General features: G+C 36.7%; 1 long non-coding RNA gene across 1 annotated transcript in view; it reads left to right on the top strand.

Annotated features, from left to right (window-relative positions):
- The first annotated feature begins 6,634 nt into the window (after nt 1-6,634).
- Nucleotides 6,635-19,586, top strand: part of LOC126817669 (uncharacterized) — a 28,942-nt gene continuing 15,990 nt past the window's right edge. Inside the window, exon 1 of the long non-coding RNA XR_007679106.2 lies at nt 6,635-6,794. This is a non-coding gene — a long non-coding RNA (uncharacterized LOC126817669). The remainder of the gene's footprint in view (nt 6,795-19,586) is intronic.

Below are 19,586 nucleotides of genomic sequence, written 5' to 3'. Positions count from 1 at the left end.
TAAACCAACAACGCACTGTATATGCCACATAGTTTCTAATGAAAACAACTATTTAATGGCTATTACCCCACAAACGTCAATAAATTTATAACTGTTTTGCTGAATATTGTAAATTTCCCGGAACAATCGGAGCTGTCGGTGTGGCCGTCATATCCGAATTAAAGCGCCCAAGATGAAGGACAATCGAATATCATACATCAACTGCAAAAAGTTCACTGGGTTGTATGTGATCATCGAATTCGATTGACTCATGTTCACACCGGCTGGTCTGGGTGTATACACATGACGCTTATAGGGTTTTGAGGAATTCTTGTATGTTCCTCCCAGCAGATACCAAATATCAGGAGGGAGAATTCCTACTTGGGGACCCAGTCTGCCCTCTTCAGCCATGGCTTATGACTTCACACAATGATTTGGAGAAATTGACCCGTAATCAAAAAAAAAAAAATATTTAATAAACAGCTCAGTTCTGCGATAGAACGTGTCTTTGGACAACTGAAAGGACGCTGGCTGTCCTTTTTTAACTCCTGGAATCGTTGCAGCAAGATGTAGAATCACTGAAATAAACACAACACTTTTGTGGGATGAAAATATGGTATTTTAAATCGGAGCAAATTGTCAACAATAGTTCTTCCGTCGCCTAAACTTAATCTGCAAACATAACTTCGATTAAAAAATTTATTGGCTGCCATGTTGAATGATTGGATTATGGGATACTTCCCGAAGGAACCGGCTCCTTGGGGTGAATTCGGGCGGTCCAACTCGAGGCACTTGAGTCGACTCGATTTCGTTCGCGCGTCCCGAGTTTCGGTGATGTCGGGTCATGTGACCAACTCGAGTGACCTACACGAATACTCCCCATTCCACGAGGAGCATGTCGAATCGAGTCGAATCGGAACACGTGATCTTCTGAATGAAATGGCGGCGAACGAAATTTGTTTTAAATGTGAAGCCTGTGAGCTTATCACAGACACGCTAGATGAAATCCAGAACCACAGCTGTAAAGCTCCAATAAATGGTAATGAGAAAGCGAGTAAGGCACCAGTGCAGAGTACAAGTGGGATAGAACAGCATTTTTGGAGCGAGTCGGCAACTAAAGCCATGCCTTACATGCGTTTATCGATGAATAAAGAGTTTCTGAAAGCCCGCGCCCATTCAGTGCTTTGGAAAAAAGTTGTTCAGGCAGTGAAAAAACAAGACTCGGATTTTGAAGCTACAGAAACGCAATGTGTTAACAAGTTCAAGGCAATAAAAAAGCAGTATGTCCAATGTGTTGATCATAACAGCAAAACCGGTAATGATCCAATAACCTGTAAATTTTACGATGAGTTTGATGAAGTGTTCGGTACCTCTGACAGTGCAAAACCCCTGTTCACTTTGGCGAATGAAAAGCGAGAACCCCCAGCCCCCAAAAAGTTCAAGTGTATGGCTAAGAATCAGGGTAAAAATAATGCAGATACAGAGGACGCCGATACCAGTATTGAATTAGAGAAGGATGATGAGGGTGAAGATGTTCCAGGGCGAAAAAAGCGGATTAGAGGCCAACCCACTGCTGTTCTGAAATGGCTTTCCAATTACCAAGAAGATCAAAAAGAGCAATTCAAACAACGGGAAGACCGAGCTGAAAAACAACATCAGGATAAGTTGGAGCGATTTGATAAGCTCCTCTCACTTTTTGGCAATAAGGATAAGGAATGAACACAATTTGTTGCGATATTCGTCGTACACGTAAAACGATACATAACAAAAACTATAACTGTTTTATTCATATTTTATTTAATGGTCATATGTTCAAAGATTCGTTGAAAAACACTGTATAATTCTTTTATCCATATTTTAATGTACATAATTATCATGTTCAAAGATACGTTGAGAACATTGTATAATTGTTTTATTCATATTTTAATTTTCATAATTATCATGTTCAAAGATTTGTTGAAAAACATTGTTCATGTCAGTTGAACAGTGAGTCGTTGACGGTGTTTCTGAATTAGTTGATGTTCCAGTTAGGCCACATAATTGTATTTCGTATCTTAGTGCGTGGATGAAAAATTCACATTTTTGCTAGTTTAGCTTTTTTATTCAATGTATATTTTATTGTAATATCGGATTTATTACAAAAGTTAAAAATAAATGTTTTAAATAAATTCCAAACAAGTTTATTGTGAAGCTCTTTATAAGGCCTGTATTTTCGGAGCAAATTTCAATACAGGATCAACGATTTACGATGGCGACTAAACGGTTTCTCTTCTGATATCCAGCAGCCGCATTGATGAGGACGTTTGGTTGGTGTCCTGGTTCATCACCCAGTACTTCTAAATCGATGTATTGATCTAGGTCATCATGAGCCAACACACACATATTGTGGAGTACACAAGCCGAAATGATGAATTCACAGATATGTTGCATCAGCCTGCTCACTGATCTGTGAATGGAATGTCTCGGAGTTTTCTAAATCGCCCTTTAAGGTGGCCGATTGCCCTTTCAACCACTTGTCGATCACTAGAGAGATTGTAGTTGAAATTTCTCTGATGGGGTGTCAACTGTCCATTGTCCTTGAATGGGGGTATTAGCCAGTTTTTCACAGGGTAAGCGGAGTCACCGAGCAAGTGGTCATCATCTTCGAAGATGCGATGGTCCTCCGCCTTTTCATAAATGGGACTATTCCGAAGAACACGGGCATCATGTGCTGACCCTGGATAACCGACAAAAACATCATTAATCATTAACATATCATCAACCACAACTTGTAACACTACTGAGCAGAATTTTTTTCGGTTCAAGTAAGACCGGTCATTGCCAACTGGGTTCGTTATTCTTATATGTGTTCCATCGGTAACACCAATGACGCCAGGTATTTTCGTAAATTTTCCTTTTATCTCTCTTCTCCTTTGATTATTCGGCCATTGAATAAACTTATATGATAAAGCTGATATAACTCCTGCTACGTGATGAACAATACTATGTACAGTAGATTTTGACAACTTAAAGTTGAAGGCTATATTTCTCATGCTGCATTGGTTGCTCAAATACCACACAAACACGAGTAGTTGCTTCTTAGGCGGAACTGAATCATAACCTCCACCAACGTAATTAACATCTGGTACCAGATATGCTTCTACTTCTCCCAAAAGTAGCATGAATGTTTCTTTATTTAGTCGGCAATGATACCTAAAATCTTCTTCATTCAAATTAATCACAAGCTCAGTGAAACCCTCCACTTTTGGCACACTTGGTCTTTTGGAAATTAATGCAGGAATAATTGGAGCTATGTCACTGTCTTCATAGTCATCATTTTCATTCAATATTTCTTCCAGAAAAGCATAAATTGCAAATCTGTCTATTGGCGCTGTCATTTTGGAATTGGAAATTTACTCGAGAACGTTCGTACGATCAACTCTAGTCCCGAGTGACTCGAGAGCGTTCGGGTAATCAACTCTCGTAACTCGCGAGTTGGAAAACCCGAGAGTCAATCGCGTAGAACGCCCGAATTCGAACTTGGGGAAGGTTACTTCGGCCTGGCGCGAGTAAGCCGTTTAAATGACGTCATCGGTAACCCGAACGCACTCGAGGAGGCTCGAGTAAGCGCGGCGCCAATAATGGAACGCACCACGACTGATTAAGAAGTGGAGGCATACCGGTAACAAATTATAGCCTAGTCGTGACTTCAGGTTACAGGCTAAAAGGAAATGCAATAAAATGGGGTTTAACTTCCCACTTTTCTGCACCAACCGGGATAATGAAGATGGGCATATACGCCATGCATTGCACTTGTTTCGAATTCCAATTATCAAGGGTTCTTTTTCGTGTACACGGGACCTTGGTTTTTCGATTTTCTTTATCAACGCAGATTCAAAAGCTCGTGTCCATCGAATTCCTAGCACTTAGGTCGCAATTTCTTTTGTCTACAACCTGGATGTCGACAGTGTGTCGTGGGTGTGTGCGTGTGTGTGCGTGCGTGTGCGCACGTGTGAATTGATTTAATGTCCGCTTCTACAATGAAGTTGAAGGTCAAGAAGGTTTTTAATAACATTTTTATCGCGGTAAAAAACATCTACATCTACCCATTATTGATAACAAGGGTTACAACTCTGTTGTTATTATCGGAGTTTCTCCCTGTTCGTGCCTCGCTTTTTCTAGCAGTCTAAACACATCCCACTTTGCACCAGAGGCGTCCTGGGCGGGTAGGCAAAAACAAACGAAACTGGAAATGGTTGATAAGGCTCGAATCCGATTAGATTTCCTACCAGGGTATAGGGGTGTGTGTGGCTATGTGCCTTCCCTTCCGAAAATGTGCCCTCTGTTCTAAAAAAAGTGCCCTCGAATTTCGACAGAGTTACCTCAAATACTCAAGGAAATGCCCCAATGACAACATTATGCCCCATTTGTCTGCTGCCCTTCCCTTGTTCCAACCAAATCCAGAGGTACTAAAAACCAGTCGCACTCAATATACGTACAGAATCTGTGCGTTTATCATTGTTAATGCAAGGGCCCCATGTAAGCACAATCCGACCTTGATTTTCACGGATGACTTCCAGATTATATTTCACAGTCGGAATAATATTTCCATAATATTCATGGCCAATACGCTAACCGTTACCAAAAACTCTATTGATATTGAATCTGTCACCAGTAACTTCCTTTATCGGGCTTAAAGTGAGTGTCTAAATCTTGATCGTGCTCTCGTTCTTGAGGTTGTTTCAGTTTACTTTCAATTCTAGTTCTCCCGCATTAGCGGACAGAATGAAACTTGACAGGCACCCTTTGTAATAAATACCAGCCCCTTTTGATGCTTGTTTTTCTTTACTCACAGGTCGTTTAGTTCTTGCAGCTATGTTCATGTTTAGACTTAATCATAATTCCTTTACCAAGAGTCTATGGTATTTCATGGCTCAGGTACACGTTAAATCGATTCTAGCCTGTGCCACGGAACCCAAAATTTCCCGGTACTGCCCCCTCCCCGTCTCCTAAAGTGCCCTAAGTTTGGTCTACTATCCTCCTTCGGAGATCCCAGCACGCCTCTTCTCTGCACGAAAATACTATTTCATTGGCTTAGAAAGGCTACCTACCAACTTCATATACCTTATATGCGCAACAAAACCTAATCTTTTCGAGAAGTATAGAAGTGAAAACTCTTCCACATCAAATCCAAAAACTTTGGTGATTGAAATAAAATTTGGAACATTTATGAACGCATTTCGATTATGTACTTATTGCAAGACCTTCGGCAACGATTTTAATCCAAATTTTCTTTTTTCGGGAACATATGAACTTGACTATTGGCTATTTCCGAATATTCTAATAGTATTGGAAGTCTGTCAGTATAAAGTGTTACTGCACAAAACACATTTAACTTCAGCTCAAATTATCATGTCAGACGTGTTGCAGTAGTAGATTGATGGAGCCTGGCAATTAAAAGAAAACCAATGACTCATATGAAACATTTTAACTAGCTAACAAACTGCCAGTCACTTCTTCAATAATATTTCCCATTTGTCATTTTAAACCAAATTAGAATCAATCCATAAAATAGCCTTGTGATTCTTTTATCTTGGACTGCGATAACAACACTTTATTAAAATACATTTATGAGCTGATTACGAATTTCTTGCCGTTTTTTTTTATCTGTTTATTATTATGCACTTAATTCAGGGGTATTACTATAGATACAATATCACCAGCAATGTTGTTTTTATTATTGGCCATTTGTTGAGAACATAATTGAAATGCAATGAAATGGGGTTTAACCTCCTACATTAGCGCGAATGAAGACGTGGTACGACCAACACTTTATTTCGAATTCCAGCTGTCAAGGGTTCATTTACTTGTACACGGGACCTTCGTTTAGCTGTTCCTTGCCAGACCCTCCGTCGTGCAACACTGAACGTAGGGGAAATCACGCCGAAAAAAAACGAGGAACCTTCTCAACCAACACCGGGAGCTAACACGAGACCAATTGGCTAGCGAGCCAGTGCCTTACCCACTGATCCATTATCAGAGATTTCAAGGCGCATGCCCATTCCTCTTACCAGCAATCCTGGGTGATTTTGTGATCAAAGGGCATACACACATGAGTAGCTATTATTAGGAATTGTAACCTATTTCAATTCTATTCAGATCCTTTGAGGATATAAATCTTGTCAATATCGTTTGAAATTGTTCGTTATTATATTATGTTCTTAAATCGACAGTTTAAGCCAAAATGAAACAAAAATTTGGAAACAAACCGACGCCCGAATATTATTTTGAAACGAACATTTAATTTTTTGTTCAATGTGGTTGCACGAGATTTCCAGTCTTATTGTGCAATATTATGGCACTGATATATACATATGGCGCCTACTACATTCTCGTAATCCGGAATATCTCATCTATGCATTTACACCATGCACAACCGCATCGCGTTACGATTCTCCTAGAAACAATCCATTAGCCGCAACACTGTATGCGTAATAAAATTCTCCAAAGCGTTATTTCTTCTTTAATCAGCTTTACTTAACATAAATAAGGTAGGTAATTCTAATTCTTCCCTGATTTGTCTATTATCATTTCCGTTCTACCATTATTACTTAGCAGCGCGTGCGAGGTCAACGTCTGACTGGTGATTATATCTAGAGATTGTGCTACAGACGACGTACCCTGTCAACAATTTTAAAAAAAAACAACATCCAAACCTCAAAACACAGCGATAAGCCTCTTATCACGTGATCAAATTCTCGTACTATTTTCAGCAATAACGGACATACAGAGAAGAGGGATTTTGACGAGCAAAGGATTTCTATTTCAAGAAAACAGTGAGTTAATAACTTTTGCAATTTATTTTCTTAGTAAAACTCCTTATTCTAGTGTATTTTGGTGTTTCATACAAAGAGAAACGAGTAGAATATTTGATGGAGAACAAAGAAAACTGTTCTATTACGATTTATCAGTATGCAGGCTGAGGCGATGCCATTAAACAACGCACATGTGCAGCACCGAGACAGATGGATTTGAGAACGCTAACATGCAGTGAAATTATTTAATGCCTTATCATCTGAAGTAAAAGTTACTAGCTATATATTTAAAGAAAACGTATTAATTAAATGTAATGGGGGGGGGGGGGGGTAGGGTGGTATCTAAATCTGAAAGTCCAATGATATCGATACCTTAATACCGATGTGAATGCGTTAAAATGATAATATTCATATTAAACATATTATACCCGATAGCCTATAAGATAAACAAAAATAATAATGACCGAGTTATCTATTGGTTCTCATATTCAGTTATACATAGATATTTATACCCATGCACTTACTTAGACTAATTTGTCGTTTAGGAACAATCACGAAAAAATATGGTTTATTAAATACATTTTAGTATTATAAGCTAATCAAATATTGAATAGGGAAAATACAGAAGAGAACCGAATGAGTGCTACAGAGTGGTACTGTTCGTCTAATAAATACACTCATCGATTTTACAACAGGGTACAAATCCAGTAGCTCACTCTGACACCAAAATCTTTGCCTATTGTTTGTTTGGTAAATGTTTCCAAGTGTTCTTAACCATAAGTACACCGAAAAGAGTCAACATCCTTTCCACCCAATGTCGGCCCTAGAATCAACAACTAATCAGAGCAGACGGCAGGTATATATGTTGCATAGAGCTCTAAAAAGTCTACAAGTATAGTATACATACCGTCACCATGCCTAGGGTTTTTTTAATTTTTTTTTTGAAAAGGCTGGACTTTGATATCCAATTGCTTTATGAATTTATGACTATCTTGGCGTTATAAAACAACATCAGATCATTGAACTTTCGAACTGATTCAAAGGAGATAGAATTTCTCTTATAATAAAAAAAATAACGAAAACAACCCCAGTCGTCTCTGTTAAACCCTATAGTTATATTCATCAAAGGTTTTCAGAGCGAACTTTGGGCAGAATCAACTCTAGAGATTAAACATTTCACTTAATTAAAAACTCTGACAAAAGCCTTATAATTTGTTGGAATGATTCTCTAAGTCAAGTCTAAGTTCAATAGTTTTCTCTGGACAATGTTTCGTGCAAGAAAAACGTTTGTTCTTGTCACGCCAATGCGTTGTAATCAATCGCAAAATAAAAAGCTGCCTGAAGTATTACTGCTATCCGGTAGCACAGATTCGTAAAGAGCCTGTAGTTTAGGTTGTCTAGACAGAAGTTTAGATCAAGTCATTAAGTGACAGGATTATTCGTGAATTTACTGACAATAAACAAAACGAAAAGTTGCGATTTTCAGGCACAATGAGTTTCATTTCTAATTTATTAATATTATCAAGGGTAATAATACGCCTAACAAAACAATCAAATGCTACAAAAATCAAGAGACACCATTTTCCGCAACTGACAGTTTCTGTACATAAATCTTGTTAATTATGTGTGAAAGATTCTTACCAAATGTCTTCCGTTCTGAGATAAGTTGCCAAATTAATCCCAGTGTGGAATTGGAGAAGGGCTTCCTGATATTTATATGCGTTGTTCATACAGGAGAAACGAAGAACATAGTCGAATTTCAACAATTCCTGATAATTACGTATAGTTATTGTCCTTGACCTTTGAAGACCAAACAGCTCCCTATTCAGTGTTCTTAATTTTTAATTCATAGTCCTTAATTCTTATTTCTTCGTTTGTTGTCGTATTTCGAAATTTGTATACTAAAATTAACATTTGTATCTTAAAATCAATATTTATATTACAAATCAGACATAAATTTGTCACACCAGATTTGTCAATTGTATCTGTTTAATTTAATTGTATTTTAATATAAACATGCATTATGCAAGAGCTAAATCTGATTATTGCAAGTCTTAATTTAGGCTTCAGATGTTATAGAAATTATAAATTAGATCTTTATTTAAACAACAAGACCAAAATCAACTCTGTAGACCCACGGATGGCTCGGCTACAGCTCGGATTTAAATAGGATTTCACTAATTGATTAAATCAAATAATGGGTAACCTGATGAAAATACGTCAGTTAGATCGAGGCTAAATGATAGAGTGTACTTAGCGAGGCCGGTGTAAAGCGTTTCGGTATGCCATTGAAAACTTTACTTGATAATCGAGATATGTAGGCGAAGGTGAAGACACAATTCGCTACCATTTCTAGGCAAATATTACAACGATGATAACTATGTTCAGAATAAAGTAATTTGACTGAATTTTTCAATATATTCCTCTTTCATCATCTACTTTTGAACTGTTATAGCAAGAATGGCCAACTCTCTATAAAAATCTCCCATAATGTATCTTTAATGATAAAATTTCTTCTAGAAAATCCAAAAGAATACATTTACATTTCATCCGAAATATTCAGAAATGTACACATTCACGTAAAAGAACCCTTGTCAGTTGGAAATCGAAATAAGGGTAGGTCGCTGTCCGGGCAAAATTTCCCCTGTATGCCCGTCTTTATTATCCGAGTGGGTGCAGAACATTAAACCCCATTTCATTGTCATTCATGTCCTATTTATGTCTGAACTGTCACATTGACATTTCAAGGATCACAATAATGTGTTGTATTACACTATAACCGATAAATAACACTCGGTCTACTCTGGCCTTTCGATTGAGTGCTAAATTGGGGTTCTTTCGATGCATTCTTAAAGGGCTTATGGCTCTAATTTATGTGTCATAAATGGGTCTAAAATCACATATTAATGTAATATATATGAGTGTATATAAAGTGATTTATATTAAATTCTTTAAAAAAAAAATTGTAATTTCAAATCAATTATGTTCGGTGAAATACGCGAACAGTCCAAACTGAACGACAGTCGTCTACGGGTCTAAACGTTTTTTTTTTTATTATTATTATTCTTTTATAATTTGTGAATCAGCAGTTACTATTTACTTTCGCATTGCAATTTAGGATATGTTTTTCGTTGTTCATTGATTTTGCGCACGAAACGATATGGTGCACGACTCGTGTACCATTTTTTAAAACGTTCATTGTGTCTTAAATATTGGATATTAGGATCCCACATTTTCACGGCAACATAACAACATCAATATAGATTGAAATGGGCCAATATTGAATTTTAATTTGTGTTTTTAATTGCGAATATTATAGAAAATATTGAGTTAGAGACTTAGATCCATTAAGATACAAACACTTTTATTAAAAAGTCGAGTAGAATCCGAAGGAATATTCTTAGATTATATATTGACTTAAAATGAAATGAATTGTGGGTTAACGTCCTACCTATATTTCTTATTGACTTAAAGGTGTATGGGATTTCTGCGACTTGAAAAATATTATTAGCCAAACTTATATCCCAGGCGGCATAATTACTCACATACAAGTGGGATGAAAAAATAAATATAAGCGAACATATCTAAAAATAAACAATGCCAGGAATGCAGCTTTGCCTCTTGAACTTAATTTACTGAAATTCCCAGGTCGATAAATCTCACAAATTTTATCAGTTAATAAAAAGTGAGAACTAAAATTTACACTCCTTCAACTATGTTAATTAAATATCAAATTACTAGAACTTACTAGTGATTGAGTACGCTATGAGATCAGAAAGAACATTTGATATATTAGCTTACTGTACCTAATACTGGGGTGCAATAATAGGCCTACCTTTAATGCCAGAGCTTTTCTTGATCACTAGATCAACCCAAGAATACCCAAATCAGAACCGTATTCCTTTGGGGTTGGTTAAAATCGTTGTTTATTGGCTAGATGAGAAATCAGTCCTGACTTGTACAATGGAAATGTCAGTTGAAAACAATCGTCTTAAAGATGTGTATAAGCCTACATTATTTTATATACATGTAATGCTCATAACATAGAACTGAGCATGATGCCATCACCGCATGCCTGAAATTGTGATGCCATATTAAAAATCGAGGCCTGTCCATGGAAGCGATATTGACATTGTTCAAGGAACAAGCACGTCATGTTTCATATCTCTTGTACTTGAATTGGCGGACTTTTATTCGAGGATGATCACCCACAAGAAGAACAAGATTTTTTAAAAAAAAGGTACTGTGACTTCAAAAGTGGCAGAATCACATTTTTTTTTCTCTGCACGACACGATATCAACTTAAACAGTGTCGTCTATTATCGAAGAAATCCTCTTAGTTCTATCTCATTACGACGGCAGACACTCCAAGCCAAAGGGTCTTATTATAATCTAATTCATGATTTTATAAAACTACAAAGACAAAAAGGTAACATTAAGATCTCCGAGCCGTGTAACGTAAGGCCTTTTTTTTTTGCCATTGTCGACCCCATCACCGTGGGCTTGGTGGGAGAGGGTGGAAATGTCACTCTTCGTGACCTGCAGACAAAGAATACATACGCCATGATATCTTAGAAAATAAGATATCAGACATACATAAATATACAATATGGTGCTGAATGTATCTAAGTAGTCATAATGATAAGTAAAGTTATTTGTAAATATATCAGAAATAACAACAACATATTAATGATTTTACTAATAATAAACAGTCGAGCACAGTGTTTCATAAAGACCCCCTCTCCCCCCAAAGTGAAGCAACATGAGCAATCAATTCTCGACTGTTATACGTCTGGGAACCAAACAGATAAGTCTATCTGATTCAATTCACAAAGACCATAGCCGAACCCTAGGCCTGGAGCGAGGGTGACCATCTGAGATTTATAAACGTACTCATCGAGAAGAGAATTTAATTTTAATTGTTTAATTTCAAAGTTACTTTCTAATTGGTCATATATTTTGGAGTGGTTTCAATACGACGTGTTAACTGCCTAACCATCTATATATTATTTGAGATTGGTGGTGCAGTATGTTATCTATCAAATAGTTATCAGTATTTACAAGATCAAGAGATATCAATAGATACACTAGACTTCTACTTTTCTATTAACTAGCATTTAAGAAAGCATTAAACAGCAGGAACTTTAGTATGGTGACATACAGAATAATTACTGGAGAAATATGCAAATATCGCCGGCTACATACATAGATCAATTAATACTAAACCACTGCGCAAAGAGTACATTGTAATGAAGTTTCGCATCTAATAATACTAATAGCCAAAGTATGCTTCCGGTTCCCACTCGATTATTAGTCATGCATATTATGGATATTAAAAAAAATATCCAAATTTTTATGAGCGAAAAGCAGATCATATGGCTGCGATATAGGTGTTTGTATAACTTACGATTTTTCTTCGTGTGGTATTGGCTCTTCACTATTTGGTAAATTATCAATTTTCGATTTCGATTTGTCTAGACAGTTGCACAGGGAATGTTCAAAATAGATAACATGCAAACATTATTTAATGAACGCTCGTATTTTTTTTTAATATAAATTATTTGGTGAGAAATAAGTACATTTTTAAAAGGAAACCTTCTGTTTGATAAAGCTGAAAATAAAAGTAACAATTTGATTAAACTTGGTGTGCAATGTGTGTATATATTTCCAGTTGGTTACATGGGTGTAAAGGGTTAAAGATAAACAGAAGCTCCCCAAACTGCACTCTAGTACAATGTAATGCATAGCAATAATCGAATGAGGTCAATTGTTACTATATTACTTCCATTATTTGTCTTTTTTCACACAGTTTGTCTTCCATAGAAAATATACACCCACACATATCTGTGTCTGACAAAAAATGTTCCTGACGCGTAGTTATATTGACATGCTCTTACTAATCTCGTTAATAGAACAGTCAACAATCGATAGACGTGGCGCCGACTACACGGACAAGTTCGTATCGTTAAAATTCATCAAATTCACACACACACACACACTCACACGCAAAAAAAAAAAAAAAAATAATAATAACGCCACACGCTATGTGACTCATACTTGAACCAGCTTCATTCTGTTATATTTTGTTGTTACGCCATATACGAATCTGAAAAATCCATCATCAGGTTTTTCTGATCTCTGTCCTCATTCAGAATGATTCCGCGCGTAACGAACAACATGTGATTATTTGAACTATTTGTATAATTGTGCTGTAATTTTACCGGCGTGAAAATTCGAAAATGTGTAACATATTTTTACAACTCTTACGGATGTATCTTTTTGTAAATCTAATATATCGTTTTATTATCCATAGTTTAGTGCTTTCGTTTCTTTTTTTTTTATTTAAAATTTTAACAAGAGCCCAAATGGGCTTAATCGCACCACCGGTGGTGGGGTGTTGTTAGTATGTCCATCAAAATAATGCCAATATGAGAAAATCTGCATTTCCTTGGACCGAGAATATAAGGCCCGATGACCCAACGTTTAATTTAGAACATTAATTATTACGAGAAAAATGCTTAATATAAACAATTAGAGGGATTAGCTTCATTTAGAAATCGATAATAATAGCCTAGTTCCTTTGTTTACTTTTTCGGCTTTTTGACGATCAATGAAACAAACAAAATTCAGTATTGATAAATGAATAAACAATCCCTACCCACTTAAAATTTGTCGAATTACTATTTTTTATACTCTCACATTTTCACGTAGACGTATATTGCTATCGCCCCTGTCCGTCCGGACGTCCGTCCGTCTGTCCGTCCACAATTTGTTTGTGGACACTCTACAGATCACAATTCCTATCCTTGACGAACCTTGAAATATAGGTTTATCTCCAAAAGATCTCGGTTCCTTTAGTATTGGCATGTATCGGATCGACACTTGAATTATGGCCCCTAATTGTACAAAAAATCACGTTTTACCTTGTGGACGCTAAAGGTCACAATTTTTATCCGATTTTGATGAAACTTGAAATACATGTTTATAACCCACAGATCTTGGTTCCTCTCGATATTCGTGCATATCTGATCGTAACTTCCTGAATTATGGCCCCCGATTGTACGAAAAATTGCGTTTTTAGCTTGTTGTCCCTCTAGAGGTCACAATTATTATCCGATTTTAAAAAAAACGTTCAAATATATCACCGTTACACCGTAATATCGGTTGAGTTCGAATTTCTTGAAAATCGGAGCAAAATTGCCGGACAAAATGGCCGACACCCGTACGCAAATAATGAAACTTTAAGTTTATGTTTATATCAGAAAGATCTTGGATCCTTTCGATAATCGCGCATATCCGAACGTAACTTCCTGGTTTATGGCCACGGTTGTTCGAAAAATCACATTTCTAGCTTGTGGACACGCTAGAAATCACAATTTGTATTCAATTTTTAAAAACGTTAAATAAATCACCGATACACAGCAATGAAGGTTGAGTTCGAATTTCGTAAAAATCTGACCGAATCTGCCGTACAAAAAGGCCGCTCCTTGTACGCAAATAATGTAAAAGTATGTAATACCAAGGTTGTGGACACTCTAGAAGTCACATTTTTTATCCAATTTTGATGAAGCTTGAAATGCATGTTTATAATCCAAAGATCTTGGTTCCTTTCTATATTAGCACATGGCGGGTTGTAACTTCCTGGATTATGGCCCCTGATTGTATGAAAAGTCAAGTTTTTAGCTTGCGGATCCTCTGAAGGTGACAAGTTTTATCCGATTTTAAAAAACGCTTAAATCTATCACCGTTACACCCTAATGGCGATTGAGTTCGAATTTCGTAAAAATCAAACCGAAACTGCCCAACAAAATGGCCGCTTTTTAAACGCAAATAGTGTAAACTTATGTAATACCAAGGTTGTGGACCCACTAGAGGTCAGAATCTTTGTTCGATTATGATGAAACTTAAAATATATGATTATGTCCCAAAGATCTCGGTTTTTGTCGATATTTGTGCATATCATCAGACTATAACTTCCTGGATTATGGCCCCTGATTGTACGAAAACTCACATTTTTAGCTTGTGGATCCTCTAGATGTCACAATTTTTATCCGATTTTAAAAACCGTTTGATTATATCACCGTTACACCATAATGAAGGTTGAGTTCAAATTTCGGGAAAATAGAAACAAAACTACCCGACAAAATGGCCGCTCCTGTACGCAAATTGTGTAAAAAGTACATGTATTATGTAATATGAAGGTTGTGGACCCTCTATATAGAGGTCACAATTTTTTTCCGATTTTTATGAAACTTGAAATGTATCTTTATATCCCAAAGATCTCAGTCCCTTTCGATATTCGTGCAATTCAAACCTTAACTTCCTGGATTATGGCCCCTGATTGTATGAAAAATCACGCTTTTGTTTTAGCTTGCTCTATCCATCACTTGCAAAATGTTGGGGTATCGCGCTTGCCAACCGCTGGTTAAGTTAAGTACAAAAAGGGCGCTCTGTTGATAAAAACAGTTCCTCGTTGAACATAGTGCCAACTTTGAGATATACAACCAATCGATTCCATGTCGTATATCTCACCCGGTAGATTAATTCGATTTAACTTCTATGTGTAAATGAACTATTATAGGGTGTTTCAAAATATTAGAAAACAGAAATTTGTAATTAAAATGAAAGTTTTAATTAAATCTATCCAAATCATATAACAGTTACTGATAATATCGGGCCCCGCTTGAATCTGGTGGGGACATTGGTTAAATTTGCTAGAATGTAAATTTGCTCGAGTGTAAAATGATTCATGCTAATTTCGTAAGATTTTTAGTTATGTCTTTTTATATAGGGGATACATAATATATTATCCTCAGAAAACATTTAAAAATGAAGAAATATAATTTTTGAATTTTATCCCAAATTGATAAAGTACGCTATATACATGTGGCCAATTGCGGAATTTTGAAAGAACGTTGGAAACTATGTTGGGTCATAAAAATTCAATAATTAATCTCGCGTGTCTGTTAAATATAACGCTCCACGTGAAAAGTAATTATGCAGTCATTCGTTTTATATTTGTGGTAATAAATTCGAAAATGATTTTAGCAAGAAAAATAACAATAAATACCAAATTTAAATTCTAGTCTACCTTATGTTAAACCATTTTCCGCCATTCGCCTGGACTGATGTTCTTTTTATTGACCTAGGATTAACGTTAATTTCAAAGTTATCGGTAATCTCCCTTATCAAACATAAAGTTCACACTCAAAGTTCCTGGTGAGCAGGTTGAACCGATGCGTACATCTTGAAAGCAGAACCTGTTGACCGATAACAACACGAATCGAAAGATTAGGTGGATGTCGGATTGTTTACTAACTTTATTTCCTTTTTTGGATCACTGTGTCGACAGTGCAACACAAAATCGGTAATATCACAAAAGTGACCGTACCTATAGATGGCAAATGGAGGCCAACTGCCCATTTAATATATAAAATTCCAATGAAATCGACATTCTATTTATGATCAAGATTAATGAGATCTTATAATTTTAATATGATCTATTAGAAGCGATAGATTGGGATTGAATTTCAGAAGCCGTTGCTACCTAAGCCACCTATGGCCCATGAGTTACCAATCTGATTAAACAACGATACTAATTTCGTTTCTTTTATATAGTTCCAAATTCGTTTTACTTGTCTTCACTACATTAGGATCAGGAAGAGTTTTATTATCGGCGTTCTGGTTGAAGTGAGGGATTAGCCAATGAAACGGTCTGTTACGGCGAGTTCTTTGCGTGCTATGCACGGAACTGTGGGTAAACTTTGCCTGCTGGAATTAATCAATGTCTAACGTCATAGGGTCAAAAGCCGCCCGTGCGACCCCTGACGCGACCTTCCAGTAAAACCGGTCAGATCTTCATGTAGTGTAGGGCATCGAAATTATAAACAAACGAAATGGGAACCTTTGTTTGGTATAGTCGACCATCATTGTGTCGAATTTGGCAGCCGCGGTGGCTCAGTGAGTATAAATGAAATGAAATAAAATGGGGTTTAACGTCATAATGTTATGCTCCTGACCGGGCTAATGAAGACGACCATACGCCATACAGTGTGCTATGAGGGAAATTTGCCCGGACAGCGGCAAGGGATCTTTTACGTGCACGCCAACGTGTACACGGGACCTCGGCAGGGGACAGCTGGAATTCGAAATAAGAGTAGACCGTAGTGCGGCTGTGCAGGCAAAATTTCCCTCATAGCACACTGGCGTATGTCCAGTCAGTGCAGAACAGCAGGACGTTATAAATCTCATTTTATTTCATTTGTGTATGTCGAATTTGACACTGACTGAAAAGATTCCCTTTGCATGGTTCCGAGGAAATGAACTATGTTCTGCACCGACTGGACTATTGAAGACGGGGAGATTCTGAGGACTTTTAACTCGTCATCGATGACAGCCTGGCTACTAAAATATCAGTAACATTTGACTATAGTTTTGTTCTATTACTTAATCACTCCGTGTTTTCAGACCGAATTGGTTGTGGGATTACACAGATCAGTGTGATTGAACCCATAGGACCAAACTTGAAATCGTCGTTCACTCGATATTATGGTTACACAGGGCATAGGGATGTGAAAAATATTATAAAATACATATTTCTTGGGTTTTCTATACGTAATTATCGAATCGATACACACAGAATGTGGCGACGTAACTTGCTAATAACCATACTTAATACCCCACCTGAAAAATCTTTTTATTTTATTGAACAAAATGTCAACATCTCGTTTCCATGGCAATACTAGTAATTGGGGTTTATAACACCGGGTCTTCGTGGTGTAAAAAAATGGGAAATTATATACAGTTGTCGATCTAGGACCATCTGACTGACTTTGGATCAAAGAATAAACTTAGCCCTCTAGGTTTTATAACGTAGACGACAGTAACAAATTTGGTTTCGGCTCATGACGCCAAACTAAAACTCACTATCAAATCCGGGCGCAACTTTATGATTGATGAATAGGAACTTACATTACATTGGTTTTGAAGGTATTGGGAAATATAAGATTTAAGTAAACTGCGTTTCAGGTAGTCAGTATAGTCTGTTGAATCCTGGAAAAACTAAAGGTGAGCTCACACTAGTAATTAATTGTCGAAGGCTCATTGGTGATGCATAGCATGCGAAGTGAACCATAAATGGTAGTACTGAAGGGAAGGGGGTGGGGGAGGGCAATGTTTATTACCACACGAATGGGACCCTGTCACTCACTTTAGGTCAGCTAGACTCCAAACGTAGTCATTATTTATAATCGAAAACCTAACGAAAGTATTTATCGGGTGGTTATTTCCAATAAAAGTATGGTGATGTTGGTATATATCATGGAAAGAAGAGATATCTAATCTTACTAGAAAAATATTGGATTCCCCGAAAAACACTCATGGAGCGTACACAGGACAAAAATGTAGGGGTTCCCTTAATCAACAGCCCGACTATTAGGAATTTCTGCACGCGTGATGTCAAAGGTCACACGCGAACATTGCGCGCTTGATATACAAGTTGATAAACTTTATGAAGAGCTAGACGTACAACACTTTCTGAGATAAAAAAGACGCCGGTAGTGGATAATCCGAGAATTTAGGATTTGATATTTGTAATAAATAGTAAGCGATTAAAGACAACATCGTCTTAAGTATGCAATGAATTCTCCTTTGACTTCCAAGAGAGTTAAGTTTGATCGAATTTTTATAGCAGGACATTCCTTCGCAATTACAATGTTTGAGAGGGATTTGAAGCACAATTATGACAAATTAATTAGTTTGAATATGTTTTTAGTCCATATATACCATTAAATCACCCAGTTTGTATGCGGGAACCCATCTTTAAACTCCTTGAAAACCACTAAACATTTGTACGACTTGTATATTGGGAGTTAGAACGTGTATAGTCGCACCGAAATGTATTCTTAACTACCAAACCGACACAGTTAAATACGTACACCTGACAAAGACCGGGTGCATATATAAGTAGCGTCTTCTTCCGAAATGCAAACATCGCCTCATTTAACTATATTAATCTACAGCGACTTGTGTAAATACTAGACAGAGTATGCTTGCACTTTCTTGAACACCTGTCACTATACTTTTCAACCCTCGTTTTCTAAACGAGCAAAGTTGAAAATTAAATAAAATAATCATAGTCTCAAGGCGGTAGTGATGTGATTTTTTTACTATAATTTTTTGTTATTATATAGTTGACTGACTTGGAAAGGTTATTATGCCATAGACGGATGAAAACCTATCCACTAAACGGGTTCTGTTCGTTGTTTAAAGGTCACGAGACAGTGCTTCGTGAGAATACGGAAAACTATTATTCTGTCAATAATACAAATAAACTATATATTTTAAAATCTTTCTTCACGGCAAGGGGGCTGTTTTTCGCTCTATTTTTTTATATATTTTTAAAATAGATACTGATTAAATGTATTATTAGTGGACATCCGGTCACCACCCCACCAATCCAAGAAAGAGGAAGTTTTGTGCATGGATCTTGTCTGACCGAGACATCCAGCACGTCTATAATACTGCTGATTTTGATAGTGTTGGGATAGGGGATGGGGATTATAAACCAACATTAATATGTAGCGGTATATTGCCATCCGTCCATACAAAACCTAAACATTTATCTTTTTAAAATTGACAGATTTGTTTACAATAGTGGGGCGTTATTGCCCTTTGCCATCTATGCATTATCCATAATAGAACCTTAAATAATGTCTGTTAATCTTGTAAACGCCCTAATTATCATCCGATCAGCTTGAAATCCATATTTATTGTTCAGAATCGTGTTGAATTTCGTGTTCCGTTAATTACCTC

Source organism: Patella vulgata, chromosome 4 (assembly GCF_932274485.2).
Source record: "Patella vulgata chromosome 4, xgPatVulg1.2, whole genome shotgun sequence".
In the NCBI taxonomy this organism is placed as follows: Eukaryota; Metazoa; Mollusca; class Gastropoda; family Patellidae; genus Patella; species Patella vulgata.
Note: the sequence above shows the minus strand (reverse complement) of the source record. Positions and strands in the feature narration are given on the sequence as shown.